This window comes from Hevea brasiliensis, chromosome 6 (genome assembly GCF_030052815.1).
Source record: "Hevea brasiliensis isolate MT/VB/25A 57/8 chromosome 6, ASM3005281v1, whole genome shotgun sequence".
NCBI classification, from domain to species: Eukaryota; Viridiplantae; Streptophyta; class Magnoliopsida; order Malpighiales; family Euphorbiaceae; genus Hevea; species Hevea brasiliensis.
In genome coordinates, this window is record NC_079498.1 from 82,242,564 (window position 1) to 82,265,395 (window position 22,832).

Below are 22,832 nucleotides of genomic sequence, written 5' to 3' on the forward strand. Positions count from 1 at the left end.
AGCGTTACCACATTATCAAAGAAATAGTTAGGCGTGATGATGTAGCTATGCAGAAAATAGCATCAATTTATAATTTAGCTGATCCATTCACAAAAGCCATGACACAAACACAGTTAGACTAGCATCTTGAGAAGATGGGTCTTAGATATTGTAATGAATAACTCTAATGTAAGTGGGAGATTATTAGTAATATGCCCTAGAGCATATTATTTATTTATATCTTGTAAATATTTATTCTTCAATAAAGGAAAATATTCTTTTCTATTAATATAAATTATTTATGTTAAATTGAAAAAGGTCCTTTAATATCTTGTTAGAAGTTCTATTCTTAAGTTTTTAAGAATATGAGTGACAGAACATTCTTGCAGAAGTATTATAAATTTTGGCTCATAATCTAGGATACATCATAGAACATGATTTATCTAGAAGGATTGTTATTCGTATTTGTTTCCACAGATTAGTATCAGATGCTAATGGGTTAGAATGGTGAGTCTCATGCCATATAACAAACATGGAGGGCACTCATATGATGAGTGGGCCAAATCGGTGACACTTATGACATACACATAGAGTTTACTCTTCTCAATGCAATGTCATAAAGATCATACTAGTGTATATAATCCCTTGACCTGAGATAACATAGTTATCTTATATATAGGTGGTTTGAGTTTAATACTACTTTTATACTTATACTAGGTACAAGTATATGGGCATGTGTTGGCTCTGACTAGTTATGGATAGAGATTGGTGTTAGTCAAGATGGGATCTGTTACCCTAAGTAAATAGGGATAAAGTCCTATGTTCATTTAATTATTCTTAATGATTTAAGTTCCTAGCCAGAACAGATAGATTTAACCAAAAAAAGAATTTCTAACAAAAAAGTCTAACTAGTTAAGAATTGAAATTAAAAGAGAATATAAGATTCGATGCAATTGGAGTTTGACCTAAACAATGACTCTGGCTAGAATTGGGACTTTGTAAAGGAGAGATTCTAGTGCATGGTACATATGATTAAAGTTCATGAATTGGAGAAATAATTCATAACTAATTGGGTAGTCATAGCACATTATGCTAGATGTCAACTATAGCTTATGAGAACTTGAATGAAATCAGAATTTCATTTTGAGTTTGGAATAATTCCAATAATATTAAGGAGTTAATATTATTCTCATTGCCAATTGGTAATAAACCTAGTAAGTCACACACATAGGAGCAATTGATCAAAGCATAATTAATTTAATTAATTGATGAAAGAGTTTGATTAATTCATTGAATTAATAAATTTTAGTTTGCAATTAGATTGCAAAGTCTCTAGCATGACTTGAGACCAAATTCATTCTTGGAAGTATTCAAGTTAATATTTAATATGTTTAAATATGAACTTGAAAAATTAAATTAAAGAAGAAATGAAATTTGACTTATCAAAGTAAGAATTTTGACCATGCTGATTTGCTTACTTGAACTAAGTTTGACTTAGTCAAACTTAGGAGAAATTTAATTAATTAATGATTGATTAATTAATTAAATGGCATGATTAATGATGATTAATTAAATATTAATTTCTTGATTAATACTAAGTGTTGAGAAATAAACCAATGAGATTGGAACAAAGCTTTTGATTAACTAATTAGAAGTCACCATCTGTTAACTTATATTAAATAAGAAATTAAGATTTTTATCTAAGGGATAAGAAGAAAATTATAATTCTCATCTTCTTCCAAGTGAGCGACCCATTTTAAATTGCTAATTTCTGCACCTATTGATGAATTGTTCCTGCAATTGGTGCATAACACTTTCATTGCCCAATGAAGTCGATAAGAAGTTATGAGGGTCTCATTTGACACTACCCATTTTAGCTGGTTTAGCATCATCTTCCTATAACATTATCAGGATCCTTGGATGGTAACACCACTAAGGCAGAGGAAAGGAGTTGCCCCTGGGTAATAATCAAGAGAAATTCATTCTTAAGTATGAAATGCAACACGTTCACATAATTCAAACAACTCAGCCAATATTCGTACAAAAGATAATTTGGAGCACGCACACACCCATGTGTTTCATCAACACATGCATAAAGCTGATATTCTATATAGCTCTCTTAATCCAAGCTTTGCCAATGAGGTCAACTCAAGCCAGACTTTTGCTTAGTAATCTAAGTGCAGGTGTCACACCTTACCCCTTTGTAAGATATGACATGATCCTGTAGTATGCTTAATAAATTATCGAACTTTGCCCACCGATAATCTATTAAATATACTACAAGAGATTTTGACAAAACAAATTCATTTTTAAGTTTGGCGTGGTGATAAAAATTTAATTTAAGTGTTTTCAATTCAAGTATGTGTCATAAAACTTATTTAGAAATAATTATGCCTTTTTAAAATTTTGCAGAAAATCCGCGTGGTTACTGCTAAAATTATGTAAAAACAATTCTTCAAACCTGTCAAAAATCACTTGTAACAGTTTCTATAATTCATGCTCAACAATTTCATCATAAGGAAATTTATTCATCAATTACATAGTTGAAAAAGAAATTTAAATATTTGCATTCATTGAAGTAATAAAATTAATATTACAAAACTTTTCAAACGATCAAACTCAGAAGAAATAATATTATGATAATTTACAATTGATTACAGTCCCAAAAATAATATTACAAAGTTTTGTACAACTGCTCGAAATTAATTACATACAAATAGTTACATTATTATATCAAAACCTAATATACAAAGGTATACTGATGATATACCCGAAGATAGTCCTAACCTGACTTCAAGTAGTCTCACTCAGCTGCTCTATCCTTTCTTTCACCTGCGATAGTATACAAAAGCTATTGCTGAGCGGTGAACTCAGTGGTGATAATTTAAGACTTAATACAAAACATGTTTTGACAATTCATAGCAAAGAGCTTAGACTATTTAAATTCTTCATAGTTCATAAAACCAAAATCAATATTTTCAATCATGCAAATCATTTCTTTGGATGACATTTGATCAAGTAATTACAATTTACCAAATCATAATAAAGCATTTGAAATATTCATATTTTTCTTAAACCATGAAAACAATATAACATTTTTCAACCACCAATAAACATTTGTTTCATTCTCATTGTTATCAAAGAATGCATAATTTAAGGGTGTTGCCAATAATTCACACAGTTAGACCTATGACACAAAATTTCACGATGATTATCGTGTTGTACACCACGACAAAGCAAACTCCCCCCAATAACTGAGGCTAAAGGGAGGCACCAAAGACTAGCTAGTATATATGAGTGCTCATTCGAACTCAACGTCAACTGTCAAGCTAGAGAGGGAGGAAACTCAACCCCAACAAGTGGAGGGGTTCAGAATCAATATCATCTCACTAGACAAGCTAATGAGGAATACAATCACATTACTATGTCAATTGTGGTTTCAAAACATATTTAAAGAAATTCCATTCACCAAACACATTTATAAATCAACAAACATATTTAATTATTGTAAATTCATGCACATGGTTGGCAACACATCAAGTTCACAAAAGCACTTCAAAATACATTCAAATACCGGCCCACCCCCTTGCTACATTGAAATTAAGGGCCAACATCTGCATTTCCATAATATAATTTTATTTCATAATTCACAATTTTCAAAACAATGTAAATAATTCTTTAGATGCATAGGAAAAATCATATTTGATTCATATAATTTCATTCAACAATTTAAAGTTCTCAATAAAATAAAAATCATAATTCATTCATATAGGCTTATTCAAATTAATTTCAAAGTGAAAAACAAATAAAAAGGGTTAGTTGTGCACAAACCTTCTTTGACTTTTCTTTTCTTTGCTTAATCCTTCCCTTTCTTAGAAGTTTCTTTGTCCTCTAAAACCACACAATTACTAAGCTTTAATACTCATTTCAATTATCTTCAATAGCTAATCAACTTAATGCCTAATGTATCCCTAAGTAGGCATTGAAATTTTCAATGCATTCTGGATCTAAGGCAGTTCTAGACTCTGAATTTGCAATCCCATTTTAACTTAGTTCTGGTCATAATTTAGTGTAGTGTTCTTGATAAAACTTGTTCCTTTGTATCTTAGTTTTACTTTCCATTTTGAATCACTCAATTTGGAGTTCTAGATCTCAAGTTATGGCCACTAAACACTATTCCAAATGCTATATCTTGAGATTCTAGGTTTCCAGATTTACACCTTAAGTTTGCATTCCATATCCGGGCATCTTAAGCTCATAATTTGGCTCTGGTCCCTAAAAGAATGTTTTAGGTCTTTGTCTTAGATTCCAAATCATTTTGAATCACTTCAATTAGAGTATTATAGAGGAAGTTATGGCCTAATAACCATTCGGAGGTCACAGGGCCAATTTGCCAAGTAGCAAGAATTCCAGATTTAGGATTCCTGAGATATTCTAACAATTCCCCTATCTTGCCCTAAGAACTGGGTTCTGGTCAAAACATGAAATTTTTAGCTCTATGTCTTATGAGAATTTTGGCTTTACAATTACCTAATTTTCATATTTGTAGCCCAAGTTATGGCAATTTTGCCAAAACTGGTCAGATACATAATCCTTCACATTTTCCAGGTTCAGGTTTAGTCCAGGGCAGATTTGGTGGACTAACTTTATCTAGAAATTTGATCAACTTAGGGTCATAATTTGGTTTTATGGCCTTCATAAGAATTGTTCTACTATGTCTCAGGTTCCCATTGGCTCAAAAATCACCTAATTTGGTGTAATGATCGGGCTCCAACCACTAGAGGAATTGTCCGCTTTGGCCATAAGCCTCACGGTTTTGTCCCACAGGTGGAATGGAGATGTGACACCCCTTACTCATGTACAGTATACCCGAATAAGTAATGCCACATGGTGTACTGGCACACTCTAATATACCTTACTTAATTTGTGTCATGCTTTTGAAATTAATTTATGAAATATGATTTATTTTAACCATTTATCAAAAGTATTATTTCATTTGAGGTTCCGAAAATTTTTGAGAAAATCCGGCGGAGTACCGGCTAAAAATGGAGAAAACCGTTCTTCGGAACCTGTTAAAAACACTTCCAATATTTTTATTTCATCATCTCAAACTCCAATATCATCAATAAAACTCAATATCAATATCTCGGTAATTTGTCAATTTCAGGTCTCAACAACCTTTCCAGTTTTCAAAACATCCCTTTCTCAGGGTTCTCATATATAAACAACCATTAAATACTCAAATTAATACCATACATAACCATAAATCTTTATTATTTACATGAACCTCAAAATACATTACATAAATCCTAAATACATATGAGAAAATAAAAAGTTAATTACAAGATGACAAATGGCATCTAGTGCGCTACCGATGCAATCGCAGTAGTGAGGTGACACGGACATCGAGCGTAATCGGATGGCCTCACCTACCTGTGGTCTACTGGGCTCACGATCGGGTCTCCAGTACCTACGCGTGGCAAAGCAACGCGCTAAGCAATAATGCTTAGTGGTGCAATAATATAATAGAAGAAAATAGCAAGAAAATAAATGTGTATACAATGTGTATGCTTTCTTTGTTTGATCTTGGTATATTCATTAATTCATTAACTTTATTCACTTTTATTCATTTGGTTGCCCCAAGTAACCTACACTAGACGACTGGACTGGATAACGGGTAAACTGGCACTGGGTACCTAGTACCTCGGGTCGTCACACCATCGGTCACATATGCATCTCCGGCAGTGTAAAGCAATGCTAACAATGTCAGAATGATATCAGGCACAAGGCCAAGTCTCAATGCAAAGTCAGAATGGCTAAAAGCCATGAAATCACAGAATGGCATTTTTGCCATGTGCAGTACTGCTAACTGAACCCTATTGGCATGCCAAACTATCCAAACCAATCTTGTTAGGTATACTAGGGCATTTGAAACTCTTAACTTCACAATTTGTGAATTTCAACTTTTTTGTGTTACTATTCATCATTGGTCAACAAAAATGTTGACTTTTAGCATAAAAATGTGTACATCAACTTTGGCACTCCCAACATACCACATTTGGTGTTTAAAACTTGTTGGCATTAAGTGTTTTTGCAATTTCAAAGTGTAACCCACACTAGCAGAAAATTTCAGTTTTGGTGCCCTAACTTCACTGTTCCATTGGACACTGTTACTGTTGGAATTTGAAGAAATGTAAAACATGAAAGTTGTTCCTTATTTTGTCTAGTTGAATTTCCTTTTTTGAATCACTCCATTTGGAGTTTTGTAGCTCCAGATATGGCTCAAAAACCCAAGCTGCCCGGATATGCAGTCTGCAGAATTTTACCATATCTACAGTGCATGAACAGTGACTTGAGTCACTTGGTTGAATGGGTTCTGGCCATAATTTGGGGTAGGTTCCTTCATGAAAGTTGTTTGTCTATGTCTTAACTTGTTTCTGTAAAAATGTCAAACCAATTGACCAAATCTACAGTGACTTATGGCCAAATGAACAGTTACTGTTCATTTGGCAAATTCTGCAGAATTCAGTTTCAGGGTTCCGGATTGTGGCTGGGTTTTGACCCTTTTGCTTTGGTCTTTTGGGCATGCTTTCTTCAGCAAAAATGTGCCATTATAAGCCTAGTTTCATGTCCAAATGGCCAAACACCAATTGGACTACCACTGCCCAAGTTATGGCAGTGCAAAGGGACTGAAATTTCAGTCCCTATGCTGCTGTCCATAGGGCAGTTTTCACCTTGAGTTTGCCATCCAATTTTTCAGTTCTAATTAGGGTCAACCTACCTAAAATGGTCATTAATTGACCATTAAAAAGTTCCCTAACCATTTCCTAATCTAAGTCACAATTTCACCTACACAAACCCTAATGTCCAAACTCATTACTCATACACTTTGATTAACATACTTACTTAAGTCTCCATGCATATTAATATCATAACCATGATTTCCAACCATTCTAAGCTTATCAAACAATCAACCTCAATCTCCCATAGGGCTTCCTAAATTCTTTGGTAGAGCTACACATGGATTTGTTTCATTATTTCACAATTTTTCATTCATTACAAGCATAGATCATGGAACTAATGAGTTTTAAACTTCATATATGCACTAACCTTGATTAGGGCAGATTTTTCCCCACTCAAAACTTCACTTTCCTTCACTTTCTAGGCTGCCAAACACTTCCCTAAGATAAGTGGACAACTTTTAATAAAAGGGGTTTAGGGTTTATGGTGAAAAGAAGAGAGAAAGTGAGCTTTGGTTGAAAATCAATGGAAGTTTGGCTATGGGATTTGAGAGCTACGGGTGAGCATTTGTGAAGGTGAGGGCTGCTGGAAATTTTAGTGATTTTGGTCTTCATTTTGACTCTTTTAAGTGGTTTAAGAAGGCTTGTCAAATTTTGATTGGTTGGGGGTATGTTAATGACATCACATTATGTCAAAATTGGCTTTTTATTTCATTTTTCTTTCCTTTTCTTTTCTACCACATTTCAATTTAATTTTTAGCAATATTTATTCATATTTTGGGTCATAATAATTATTTACTTAACTGGACAAGTCGGCCAAAAATCACCTCAAGGCGAAATGACCAAAATGCCCTCCGCTTGGCTTAACGGGTCAAAATTGTCTGCATCTGATTGAAAAATTTTTCTAGGTATTTTCTTGGCATTCTAATGCCATGGAAACCTTAATAACCCTTCTCTGAGTCCCAAAAATTATTTTATAATTTTTCCCAGTGTCTAGGGCTCCTCGTTGTGAGAACCGCAACTTCCTCCTGTTACTCCTCGCTGGGCACCTACTGCTTGACTTGGTTGTATTTTATTTCTAAAATTTTTACTAAATTTTTCTTATTAATATTTGAGTTAATTTTGATTCCTGACTTTAGTTTAAATATTTTTCCGACGTTCTAGCTGTCCGACCGACACCGATCACCGAATAAGAGGGATGTACTGAGTGGTTACCGGGAGGGTGTTACAACTCTTCCTCTAATTTAAATTTCGTCCTCGAATTTTACTCGATGCAAACAGTTGAGGGAACTGTTGCCTCATCGCTTTCTTCACTTTCCCAAGTTGCCTCCTCGGTGTTGTGGTGCCTCCATAGCACTTTCACCAGTGGAATCTGCTTGTTCCTCAACTCTTTCACTTCCGAGCCAAGATTCATAGAGGTTCTTCTTCATATGTCAAATTCGGTTGTATTTCAATTTCTTCTCCGAGATGACATGTGAAGGGTCCGAGCGGTATCTTACGAGCATGGATACATGGAACACATTGTGGATCTTGTCCACCGTGGTAAAGCTAGCCTATAGGCCATCGGACCCACACGCTCAATGACTTCATATGGGCCAATGAACCTAGGGCTCAACTTACCTTTTCTTCCAAACCTCAATACCTTTTCCACGGTGACACCTTGAGGAACACTTTATCGCCAACCACATATTCTATTTCTTTTCTCTTGGTCGGCATAAGATTTACATGCATTCGAGGCAATCTTTAAGTTGGCTTTGATTGATTTCACCTTCTCCTCACTGTTTCACTGTGTCCGCCCTACCGCTTGTCTTCGCCCAATTCAGTCCAAAGACACCGAGTTCTACATTTTCTCCCATACAAAGGCTTCATACGGGGCCATTTGAATACTAGCTTGGTAGCTATTGTTGTATACAAATTACGCGGTGAGAGGTATCTATCCCAACTTCCTCAAACTCAATGACACAACTCCTCAAAGATATCCTCAAGGACCTGACAAGTATTTCACGTTATTGTTATCATTTCAGTTCAATATTTGTATCAATTTCATGGGTTTCAATTGTTTACCTGGATTACTCTTTCAGATTGCCCATCCGTCTGAGGATGGAAAGCTGTGCTGAAATGGAGTTGTGTACCCAAGGATTCATGCAATTTCTTCCAAAATCTCGATGTAAACCTTGGGTCTCGATCAGATATGATGGAAAGTGGGATTCCATGCAGTCTAACTATCTCACTGATATACAATTCTGCTAACCTCTCTAGTGAGTAGTCAGTCCTAACTGGCAGAAAGTGTGCTGACTTTGTCAATATATCCACTATTACCCATGCTGCATCATGTTTTCTCTGGGTGAGAGGCAGACCACTTACAAAATCCATGGTGACCCGATCCCATTTCCATTCAGGTATGCGTATAGGCTGTAGCAAACCCGATGGAACTTGATGTTCTGCCTTGACTTGCTGACATGTCAAGCATTTAGTCACATAGTCACCGATATCTCTCTTCATGCCAGGCCACCAATACTGGAGTTTCAGATCATGATACATCTTTGTACTTCCTGGGTGCATAGCATATACACTGGTGTGTGCCTCTTTTAGAATACTGGTCTTCAATTCCCCATCATCTGGTACACACAGTCTTCCTTTGTAATACAGACACCCATCTGCTTTCACCCCATAGTCAACTGCTTTTCCCCCTGGGATCTTGTTCATAATAGCCATTAACTTTTCATCTGCCTTTTGCCTATCTAAAATCTGTCAGAAGAGTTTGGCCTCACTTGCAACTCAGCCAAGATAGCTCCATCACGAACCAAAGATAGACGGGCATTCAATGATCTCAAGTTGTCATGGATTTCTGCCAAAGCATCAAGAACTACATTTGCCTTCCTAAGATGGTAATCAATTACACAGTCATAGTCCTTCAGGAACTCAATCCATCACCTCTGTCTAAGGTTGAGCTCCTTCTGGGTTGGCAAATATTTCAGGCTCTTGTGGTCTGTGTAAATGTAGCACTTTTCACCATACAAGTAATGCCTCCATATCTTCAGTGCGAAGATAATTGCTGCAAGCTCTAGATCATGGGTAGGGTAGTTCTGTTCGTGTGGCCTCAACTGCCTGGAGGCATAGGCGACCACCTTCCCTCTTGCATTAATACACACCCTAACCCATTATGTGAGGCATCACTATAGACCACAAAGTCCTTCCTCGACATCGGCCGTGTTAACACCGTGCCTCACAACATAGCCTTCAATTTCTCAAACCGGTCCGACACTTGTCATTCCACCAAATCGACATTCTTGTGTAACAACTTGGTCATTGGAGCAGCTATTAGGGAAAATCCTTCACAAATCTTACAGTAATACCTAGCTAGCCCCAAGAAGCTTCGACTCGCTTGTATTTCGGGAGGCTTCCATTCCATCATCGCTTCTATTTTCTTGGGATCCACCTATCCCATCACCGACACTATGTGTCCAAGGAATGCAATCTCATTCAGCCAAAAGTCACATTTGGACAACTTAGCATACTGACTTCTTTTCTCTCGTGGTTTGCAGAACAATCCTCAAATGCTCATCATGTTCTTCCTCGGTCTTGGAGTACACCAAAATATCATCAATAAAGACCACTACGAACCGATCTAAGTGTGGATGGAAGATACGGTTCATAAGGTCCATGAATGCCTTTGGTGCATTTGTTAGGCCAAAGGGCATCACTAGGAACTCATAATGCCCATATCGGGTCCCGAATGCGCCTTTGGCACATCTCGCATCCTTCACCCTCAATCGATGATACCGATCCGAGATCAATCTTGGAAAACACTCCCGCTTCCTTCAACCGATCAAACAGATCATCAATTCTAGGCAACGGATATTTGTTCTTTATCACACTTTATTCAACCGCTTAATCAATACAAAGCCTCAAAGTCCCATCCTTCTTTTTCACAAACAAAGACCGAGCTCCCCATGGTGACACATCTGGGCGTATGAACCCCTTATCAAGCAACTCTTGCAACCGAAGTTTTCAACTCCTCAATTCGATGGGTGCCATCCTATAAGGAGCAATAGAAATGGGTCTTTGTGCAGTTGTCTCAATAGCAAACTCGACTTCCCTTTCTGGTGGCAAACCAGGCAACTCTTCAGGAAATACTTCTGGGAAGTCTCTCACTGTGGGTATGTCACTCAAGTTTGGCTTAGCTTGCCTAGTATCCACCACATGTGCTAGGTAGGCTTCACAGCCTTTTCTCATCATTCTTCTTGCAACTGTGGCTGAGATGACATTGGACAAGAAATCTGTCCTTTCCCCCACAACTGTGATCTCATTACCCTCAGGGGTTTTCAAAGAAATTCTCTTCAATTTGCAATCAACCATTGCCTGATGACGTGACAACCAGTCCATTCCCAAAATCACGTCAAACTCATGGAAAGGCAACTCAATCAAGTCTGCTAAGAATTCATACCCTTGAATCCTTAACGGGCAACCTTTGTATACCTTGTTCACCACTACACTGTGGCCCAATGGATTAGTGACCAGAATGTCTTGGTCACTTTCCTACCAAGATCCCCTTTCTACGGGTAGATTGATGCAAATGTATGAGTGAGTGGATCCTGGATCCACCAATGCATGCACAGGAGTAGTGTAGAGGGAGAACGTACCCCTGATGACGTCCGGGGCATCTTGCTCCTCCTGAGCTCTCAAGGCATAATTTCGCAGGTGGTCCGTTATCCGCCTCTCTGCCGCTCGATGTGCCTTTGAGATGGTCCCACAGCTGGATTTACGGACCTTCTACCCTTAGTGGTGCAGAGCAGTCTGCTCGCTTGTGTTGAAGCAAATTGTAATAGTTCTGCGTGGGCGCTTCTTCAATCGATGCTCGCTGACCCACACCGCAAGCAGCACCGCCATTTCCAACATTCCCTTGTGCCACTTCGTGCAATGCGGACATGCGTAAGATGTTGGGGCTGGTCCTGAACCCCATCCTCGAGAGCTGCCCACCGATGGTGTGGACCGACCTCTCCTAGGGGTGAATCGTGGCTCGCCCCGAGACCACGACCACTCGTGGTTGACCCGAACTCGTGCGTGAGGACCCTTAAACTTCTTCCTCGATGCAGAGCCGAACTAGACCGACCGGCCCCTCTTCTCGCTCTCTCTTCTAGTCCACTCACTAATTCTCACTTTTTCAACCTTTATGGCAGCTTCCACTAACTTGGTAAATTCGGTGATTCCCAAGGCAAAGGAGCTGGATCTTGATGTTATCATTTAGTCCTCTTCAAATCTCTTGCATCTTTCACTTCATTTGGGATTATCTCCTTCAGAAGGCTTAATCGACGAATTCTTTCTCATATTCGCCACCGACATTTGTCTCGCCTCAAAGTTAATAAATTCCCTTCTTCTCTCTTCTAGGTATACAGTACCCACATACTTCTTCTTGAATTCCGAGAGAAAGAAATCCCAAGTTACAGCTTCTGGCTACACTTCACTAGACACAGTGTCCCACCATTCATAAGCATCGTCTTGTAGTAAAGAGATGGCAGCTTCCGTGTTTTGCTCGAGTGCGGTGAAGTTGCTTTAGTATCGCCTGCCTGCCTGCTCAACCAATTCTACCGCAATGAGTCATCTTCTCTTACCATAGAAATCCACTGCCCCAAATTTTCTTAACCTTTCCAGGTGTGATTTCTGCTGTGGAGCTGGTGTTGGTGGTGGTGGTGCTGGCATTACCCCAGCCATCTGTCTAAAGAAGTCGGCCATTTGTTGGAACATGGCTCGTGGAGGCCGAAAGGTGCTCGCTCGAGCCGGGTGGAGCAGATTCTCTCATGCCCCGGGCCTCACCGCTGCAGGTGGAGCATGACTCTCCACTTCCTCCTCAACTGCCCTCTGCGATGAAGGGTCCATATCCTATTTAACAAAGACAAACAGATCTGCGTTAGTGACACCTCGACTCTTACAAATGCCATGCATGGTATGGACTCAATCTAGGCCCAGAAACGCCTAAACCGTGCTCGATACCACTAAATGTGACACCCTTACTCGTACAAGATACCCGAATAAGTAATGCCACACTGTAATCGGCACACTCTAATATACCTTACTTAATTTGTGTCATGCTTTTGAAATTAATTTATGAAATATGATTTATTTTAACCATTTATCAAAAGTATTATTTCATTTGAGGTTCCAAAATTTTTGAGAAAATCCGTGAGTACCTGGCTAAAAATGGAGAAAACCGTTTCTTGGAACTCGTTAAAAACTCTTCCAATATTTTTATTTCATCATCTCAAACTCCTATATCATCAATAATACTCAATATCATTATCTCGGTAATTTGTCAATTTGTGTCTCAACAACCTTTCCAGCTTTTCAAAACATCCCTTTCTCGTGGTTCTCATATATAAACAACCATTAAATACTCAAATTAATACCATACATAACCATAAATCTTTATTATTTACATGAACCTCAAAATACATTACATAAATCCTAAATACATATGAGAAAATAAAAAGTTAATTACAAGATGACAAATGGCATCTAGTGCCCTATCGATGCACTGCAGGTAGTGAGGTGACACGGACATCGAGCGTAATCGCCGGATGGCCTCACCTACCTGTGGTCTACTGGCTCACGATCGGGTCTCAGTACTACGCTGCGTGGCAAAGCAACGCGCTAAGCAATAATGCTTAGTGGTGCAATAATATAATAGAAGAAAATAGCAAGAAAATAAATGTGTATACAATGTGTATGCTTTCTTTGTTTGATCTTGGTATATTCATTAATTCATTAACTTTATTCACTTTTATTCATTTGGTTGCCCCAAGTAACCTACACTAGACGCATCGGATCGATAACGGGTAACCGCACTGGTACCTAGTACCTCGTCGTCACACCATCGGTCACATATGCATCTCCGGCATGTAATGTAACTAACAAGTCAGTAAATGATATCGAGCACAAGGCCAAGTCTCAATGCAAAGTCGAATGGCTAAAAGCCATGAAATCACAGAATGGCATTTTTGCCATGTGCGATCGCTAATCGAACCCTATTGGCATGCCAAACTATCCAAACCAATCTTGTTAGGTATACTAGGGCATTTGAAACTCTTAACTTCACAATTTGTGAATTTCAACTTTTTTGTGTTACTATTCATCATTGGTCAACAAAAATGTTGACTTTTAGCATAAAAATGTGTACATCAACTTTGGCACTCCCAACATACCACATTTGGTGTTTAAAACTTGTTGGCATTAAGTGTTTTTGCAATTTCAAAGTGTAACCCACACTAGCAGAAAATTTCAGTTTTGGTGCCCTAACTTCACTGTTCCATTGGACACTGTTACTGTTGGAATTTGAAGAAATGTAAAACATGAAAGTTGTTCCTTATTTTGTCTAGTTGAATTTCCTTTTTTGAATCACTCCATTTGGAGTTTTGTAGCTCCAGATATGGCTCAAAAACCCAAGCTGCCCGGATATGCAGTCTGCAGAATTTTACCATATCTACAGTGCATGAACAGTGACTTGAGTCACTTGGTTGAATGGGTTCTGGCCATAATTTGGGGTAGGTTCCTTCATGAAAGTTGTTTGTCTATGTCTTAACTTGTTTCTGTAAAAATGTCAAACCAATTGACCAAATCTACAGTGACTTATGGCCAAATGAACAGTTACTGTTCATTTGGCAAATTCTGCAGAATTCAGTTTCAGGGTTCCGGATTGTGGCTGGGTTTTGACCCTTTTGCTTTGGTCTTTTGGGCATGATTTCTTCAGCAAAAATGTGCCATTATAAGTCTAGTTTCATGTCCAAATGGCCAAACACCAATTGGACTACCACTGCCCAAGTTATGGCAGTGCAAAGGGACTGAAATTTCAGTCCCTATGCTGCTGTCCATAGGGCAGTTTTCACCTTGAGTTTGCCATCCAATTTTTCAGCTCTAATTAGGGTCAACCTACCTAAAATGGTCATTAATTGACCATTAAAAAGTTCCCTAACCATTTCCTAATCTAAGTCACAATTTCACCTACACAAACCCTAATGTCCAAACTCATTACTCATACACTTTGATTAACATACTTACTTAAGTCTCCATGCATATTAATATCATAACCATGATTTCCAACCATTCTAAGCTTATCAAACAATCAACCTCAATCTCCCATAGGGCTGCCTAAATTCTTTGGTAGAGCTACACATGGATTTGTTTCATTATTTCACAATTTTTCATTCATTACAAGCATAGATCATGGAACTAATGAGTTTTAAACTTCATATATGCACTAACCTTGATTAGGGCAGATTTTTCCCCACTCAAAACTTCACTTTCCTTCACTTTCTAGGCTGCCAAACACTTCCCTAAGATGAGTGGACAACTTTTAATAAAAGGGGTTTAGGGTTTATGGTGAAAAGAAGAGAGAAAGTGAGCTTTGGTTGAAAATCAATGGAAGTTTGGCTATGGGATTTGAGAGCTACGGGTGAGCATTTGTGAAGGTGAGGGCTGCTGGAAATTTTAGTGATTTTGGTCTTCATTTTGACTCTTTTAAGTGGTTTAAGAAGGCTTGTCAAATTTTGATTGGTTGGGGTATGTTAATGACATCACATTATGTCAAAATTGGCTTTTTATTTCATTTTTCTTTCCTTTTCTTTTCTACCACATTTCAATTTAATTTTTAGCAATATTTATTCATATTTTGGGTCATAATAATTATTTACTTAACTGGACAAGTTGGCCAAAAATCACCTCTGAAGGCGAAATGACCAAAATGCCCTCCGTTTGGCTTAACGGGTCAAAATTGTCTGTACCGATTGAAAAATTTTTCTAGGTATTTTCTTGGCATTCTAATGCCATGGAAACCTTAATAAACCTTCTCTGGAGTCCCAAAAATTATTTTATAATTTTTCCCCCAGGTCTAGGGCTCCTCGTTGCGAGAACCGCAACTTCCCTCCGGTTACCCCTCGCTGGGCACCTACTGCTTTGACTTGGTTGTATTTTATTTCTAAAATTTTTACTAAATTTTTCTTATTAATATTTGAGTTAATTTTGATTCCTGACTTTAGTTTAAATATTTTTCCGGACGTTCTAGCTGTCCGGACCGACACCGGTCACCGGAACAGTAGGATGTACGGAGTGGTTATCGGGAGGGTGTTACAGGAGAACTTCCCAGGAGGTCACCCATCCTAGGATTTCTCTCAAGCGAGCACGCTTAACCCTGGAGTTCTTCCAACTCTCCAGGCCATTCCACCAAAAGGCGCCTCTAGTGATTAGTTCCCCCATTTTATATATCATTACTTTTTGAGCCCAAGACCATCTCTGTGCTTTGCCGATGTGGGATTTGCCTAAGAGACCTTTCTCCCCCCCTTTCGGGACTCAGTGTCCTCGCTGAGGTTTGCCCCACCATCGCCCAAGAGGACACGTGAGCGGCTCTGATACCAATTGTAATGATCGGGCTCCAACCACTAGAGGAATTGTCCACTTTGGCCGTAAGCCTCACGGTTTTGTCCCATAGGTGGAATGGAGAACTTCCCAGGAGGTCACCCATCCTAGGATTTCTCTCAAGCGACACGCTTAACCCTGGAGTTCTTCCAACACCAAAAGGCGCCTCTAGTGATCAGTTCCCTCATTTTATATATCATTACATTTTGAGCCCAAGACCATCTCCGTGCTTTGCCGATGTGGGATTTGCCTAAGGGACCTTTTACTAAAACATGTCACACCCTACTCCTCGTAAGATGTAACATGCTCCCATAGTACACCTAATGAATTATCGTACTTCGCCTACCGATAACCCATTAAATATACTACAATGGATTTTGAAACAATTTTCTTACTTTTATTAAGTGGTGAGCGTTTCTAAATAGATATTAAAATATTTAATTAAAGTTGAAAATCAGTTAAAATTTTTGGATATTTAAAAATCTCCGTAATTTTTACAAAAATTTCGGCAGAGTGCCGTCTGTATTTTGAGAAAACAGTTCTTCAAAATCGAAAAATAAAGACACTCCCAATATTTTTCTCAACAACTTCTTCAAATTTCACAATCAATCTCAACCAATTTCTCAAGTCTCAAAATTCAAACAATCCTCATTTCACAAATCAACACAAGCAATTTAATACACAGTTTAAATTGAATCAAACATTGAAATATCTCATTAAGATAACAAAATGAATATTTACATTCATGGGAGTATTAAAATTTAATAATGCAAAACTTTATAAGTATATAAAATCTCAAGATAATTTTATAATAATTTGTATTTGATTACAATCGAAATATATATATATTACAAAAGAGTTGGTACAACTGCTCAAAGAAAATTTCATACATATCATTATAGAATTACATCAAAAGCTAATGTACAAGGGTATACCTATGATATACCCGAGGATAATCTCACAGTATTTTTCCGTAACCTCGCTCAGCTGCTTTATATTTTCTTTCACCTGCGGCAGCATACAAAACTATCGCCGAGTGGTGAACTCAGTGGTGCACAAACTAATAATTTAAAACTTAATACAAATTATTCTTAACAATTCATAATGAATAAAAATTTAAAATTTTAAATTCTTCAAAATCCATGACATTCAAAAATCAATATTTTCATTCATGCAAATTATTCATTTGAATAACATTTTAATCAAATAGTAACTATTTATTTACATTTCTTTTAAATTCCGAAACAATACAAAAATATGTTGAATCACTAACAGATTATATATTTCAATCACAATTTATCAAATTATGCATAATTTAAAGGGCGCTGCCATCAATTCACACAGTTGAACCCATGACCCAAAATTCAAATAGATGCCGTGTTTTACACCACGACATTTCACATTCTCCCAATAACAAAGGCTAAAAGGGAGAAACAAAGACTAGCTAGTATATATGAGTACTCATTTAAATTCTTCCCCAACTGGCAAGCTAGAGAGGAAGTAACTCATCCCATCTAGTGGAGGAGATATCTCACTAGACAAGCTAATGAGAATTCACAACAAAATTTGCCATGTCAACTGTGGTTTCAAATCATATTCAAAACAATTTCTATTTACAAAGTGTTTACAAATCAACATATTTAATCATCATAAATTCATGCTCAAGGTTGGCAACACATCAAACTTAAAATTTACGATTCTCAAAACCATGCAATAAATACTTAAATGCATAAGAAAATTTACATTTCATTTATACAATTTCATTCAACAAACTATAATTCTCAACACGTCAAAATTTATAAATCATAAAATAACTTGTTCAAATCGATTTAGAAATAAAAATATAACAAAAGAGTTAGTTGTGCACAAACCTTAAACGAGTCTCCTCTTGGCCTTGACTCGATTCTTCGGGTTCTTTCCCGGTGTTCTTTTCTATTGAAACACGCAGTTTCACAGTGTTTCAGTATCATAACTTATTATAAATCCAAAACAAATTCAAATTCACTTTTATCTAGCTTATATATGCTAAACTTGACGTTCTTTAAATTTTGTGTTTTGGGGTTACTATTCACTATACTATTCAAGTCAATTTGTTGACTTTCTAAGGCTTAATAGGTATGGGAATTCCAACTTCACCCACATACCACATTTTGGTCACTAAATTTGTTGGTTTTGGTTGTTTATTCAATTTCTAAGTTTTTTAGGCAAAATTGCAAATTTTCAGTTTTGGTGTCTTAAGTTGCACTGTTCCATTGGTCATTTTACTGTTAGAATTTGGCAAAACTTCCTTCATAGAAAATGTTCCCTATTGTCTTAAGTTTCTTCTCCTTTTTGAATCACTCTAATTGGAGTTTTGTAGCTCAAGTTATAGCCATTTGAACCATAGCTGCCGGATTGGACTTTACCCAGATTTTCTGCGCAAATTTTGGTTCTGGCAGTTTTAGATTACCAACTTTGGGTGGCCAAATGACTTAGTTAATGGCATAATTTGGGTTTATGTTCTTCATAAAAGTTTTAGGTCTATACCTCATCTGTCAACTGGTAAAATTTCAGGTCATTTAGACCTGCCTAGCTCAAGTTATGGCCAAATGAACAGAACACTGCTCATTTGGTCAGTTTGTACAGGGCAGACTGAGATTTTTCTGATTTGGTCAATTTATTCACTAGGTTTTGGTCATTTTTTGAGCATGCTTCCTTAATGAAAATTGTGTCATTTAGTGTCTATTTTTATTCCCAATTGGTCTCATACCAATTGGACTTGTAAATTTTCATTTTTGGTCCCTCAAAGGGACCTAGCAGCATGACCACATTAAATCCGAATTTGGTTTTGGTTCAAACACTTCTAACACATTCCATTTGGTCACAATTGACCATTTCTCCCTTCAAACTAGGTCCAAGACATCATTTATCAAATTTTCACATTTTTGTCTCTAAACCCTAAGTGCCCAAACCCTAACCACACTAAATTGTTGCATTTAGCTAATTCAAAGTCTTTAACCATAATCACTTAACTCCTAAATGTTCATATCCCCATCCAAATCAATCCAACCATGCAAATCACTCTCCCCACCATGCTGGCCGAAATTTCAGTTTAGTCCTCCATAAATGTTTTTATTTCATTTCATTAGTTTCTAAGTTACTTTAAGCTACAAACACAACTAATAAATCTCGAATTTTCAAATTAGGGTGCTTACCTCCACTTGGATTTGAATTCTCTAATTTCCTTCTTCTTTTCTTCTTTCTTTGGTGATCACTCTTCTTTTCAAGTGAGTAAAACAAGTTTTTATGGAATAATTATGGAAGAAATTGGGGTTTAGTAGGGATTTAAGAGCTTGAACTCAAGCTTTAATGGAGTTTAGAAATGGAAAGGGAGAGAGAGAGTGGTGGACGTCCACTTGAAGAAGATAAGTGTTTTTGTTTTTGTTTTTTTTTTTCTTTTCTTTCTTTTTTATGTCTTATGGAAGACCAAAATATCTAATTAATTAAATATATTAGTTATAATATTTATGGCATCATGCTTATGTCACCACATGATGTCATTACCTTTTTAACTTTTTCATTTTCTTTTTTTTCATTTATTTTTCTATTAGTTCTTTAATTTAACTCCCGACTCCGAATTTTCTTTTCTCTGATTTTATTTGACAGTTAGGTCAGGAGTCAGCTCTCGGGGTCAATTGTCCAAATTGCCCCTCACCGGTTTAACCCGATTTGTAAATAATTCAATATTTCTTCCGGATCCCTAACCTAATTATTTGACTGACTTAACAATTCTTTTTCGTGATTTTCTCTTTTCCACTGTGTTCATAATAGTCCTAAGGATCGCAGCATCACATTTTACGGTTCGAAATTTGAGTTTAAATCGACTTTGCAGTCGTTCCCGAGAAGGTCACCCATCGTTGTGACTCTCGGCTCGTTTAACTTCTTATGTTCTGTTTTTCTTATTTATACTTAACTAATTGACAATTACTAATTATTTGTGTTTATGGTTTATCTAGTTGTCTTAGATGTAGTTCTAATCTCCTTAATTATCCGGACCGACACTGGTCACCAGAATAGTGAAATATACTAAGCTATACAAATAGGGGTGTTACATTTGGAATTTTCTAGAGTGAGTTATGCCTAATTTACTAAGTATTATTCATTTAGTCATTTTTGGTCAAGTCCAAAATTGTAATTCCAGATTCAAGCCAAAATTAGGACAACCTATGGTCAGTTTCTGGACAAGGTGTCTTCTTGACATTTCTAGCATTGTGTCTTAGGTTTCATCTACAATTAGCGTCACACCAATTGGAGCTATGTAGCTCTATTTATGGGCATATAAACACACTAAACTCAGGGGTCCAGAATCCCTGCACAAAAGTCACACTTCCAACTGCTCAATTCAATCCAACAACCAACTTCAAAACTCAACCAATTCCCATAAAATGGTCAATATTTGACCTCAACAACATCAATTGAGCATCATATCATTAAAACTCCAAATTTCCCTTCAAAAACCTAGCTACATAACCTCAATTCCATGCAACCACATGCAAATCAATACTCAAATCATGTTTACAACATTATATAAGCTGGAATTCATGCTCAATTGAAATCAAACCCACCAAACCCTAATTCCCTTCATGTTGGCCGAATTTCATTCTCAAAGTTCATGCATGATTCTCATCTTTTCTTAAATTATTACCACATATTTGAACTTCAATTCAAGGATTGAATGTGTAGAATAGCTTGAAGTGCACTTACCTCAATTGATGAATTTCAATATTCTATTTCCTTCAATTTCTTTATTTCCTTTTTCTCCCAATCTTCTAACTAAGGTCTAATTTAAGTTTTCTATGGATTTTTGTATGGTGATTAATTAAGAAATTAGGGTTATGGATCTTTGGTTGAACGAAAATGGACGAAGGATGAGGGATAGAGGGAGCCAGCCATCATGGGAAGAGGATGATAAGATTTTTATTTGATTTTTGGTTAATTTTGTCTTCATTTATAAGGGATAATTATTCCATAATTTAATTAATTTAAATTATAATTTTTAATTATGTCATGGTTAGGTCATGCTTATATCATAATTCAATTTAAATTGAAAATTTCATTTCTTTCTTTTCTTCCATCCACTTCTTCATATTTTTAATCCCTTTTCAATAATTTCATCTCATACATTTTAATGGAAATTTAGGTCAAAAGTCACCTCTTGAAGTGAATTGACTAAAATGCTCCTCATCGGGTTATAGTCTATCTTTTTCCATAATGCCCGATGAGTCCTAAGATTCTGATTCACTTAATTGTACTTGTTCTCTTTTGTAACACCCCTATGTTCGGTAGTGCGTTCTATTGTTCCAATGACCAGTGTTGTTCGGACAGCTAGAATGCCTAGAACTATACTTCGATATGAGTGAATAGATATAAAATAATGAAATACAAGAAAAGAAAATACAAGAAAAACAAAGGAAAAATAATAGCAAAGAAATGTAATCAAGTTAAGCGAGTCGAGAACCCTAGCGATGGGTGACCGCACCGGGAAGTCACGGCGTGGACCGTTGACTAGCTCTGGACGGCGGGGAACCCTGAAAAATATTTTTAGGACTTAAATAGACACCTATTGAAATACAAATACCATTAGAAATATTAAACAAAAATTAATTAATTAGTACAAAGAAAAGTGAGAAATCGAAAAACGGACAAAACTCAGTGTTACCAAAAAATCGGGAATGCAACCCGAACAAGGGCATTGTGGTTATTTGACATCCCGAGTTGTCTTTTGACCTAAATGTCCATTGAAAATACATGATATTATATTTGGAAATTGTCATGAAAAATTAAATTAGGGGTACCTAATGTAAATAGCCAAAAGTGGAATATAATTTGAGTAATTAGCACTTAAACATATAATATAATTAAAAATGGATGAGTGGAGCACTATGGGGATTAAATAAAGACTAAGTGGGCAGGTTACTTCCACTCACAGTTCATCTTCAACCTTTCAAAACCACCATTGCCGAAATGAAACCCATCCAAACCTCCATAGTCGAAACTTGAGAGAGCTTCATAACCTCCTCCATTCCACCTCCAAACACCAAAGTCATTTCACTAATCTTGATCCCCACCTCACAAGGAAGAAGTAGATACTAATTTCAAGGGAGTTTGGTGAAGATTTAACAAGCCTCATCAATAGGTAAGTTTGTATTTTTTATTGTTGTTTTGTTAAAGTTTGTAAGGATGTTATGGGTGTTTGAAAATATAGAGAAATTTTTGAGGTTTGATGTTTAAAGGGGGAAGTGTACTTTTGGCAGCCATGGAAACACCTTGAAGACAGTTTATTTTTGCTTGTAAATGGTGAATTAAAGGATTGATTAAATGTATATGGTGTAGGAAATTATTTGGGTGATGTATACTTAGTATATGTGAATGTGTATTGAAATTTGAATGCTTGGAAATTAAGGGAATGTAATGCATGAAATGGCAGCCTGGTTTGGTGAACCATAAGGATGTTATTTCATGTTTGGATTATGGAATATTAATGTTGAATTGTGTTGGTTATTATGGCAGTTTGGGTATGTGTGTGATGGTGTGAGGTTGGACATGTAAAAGTGTTATGGTTAGGTGATTGAATTGTTGTAAATGAGTTTGACAAATTCTGCACTTTGTGGTGTATGTTGAATGTAATTGTAAGCTGCCAAAATGACCGATAATATGTTGTGAATTATG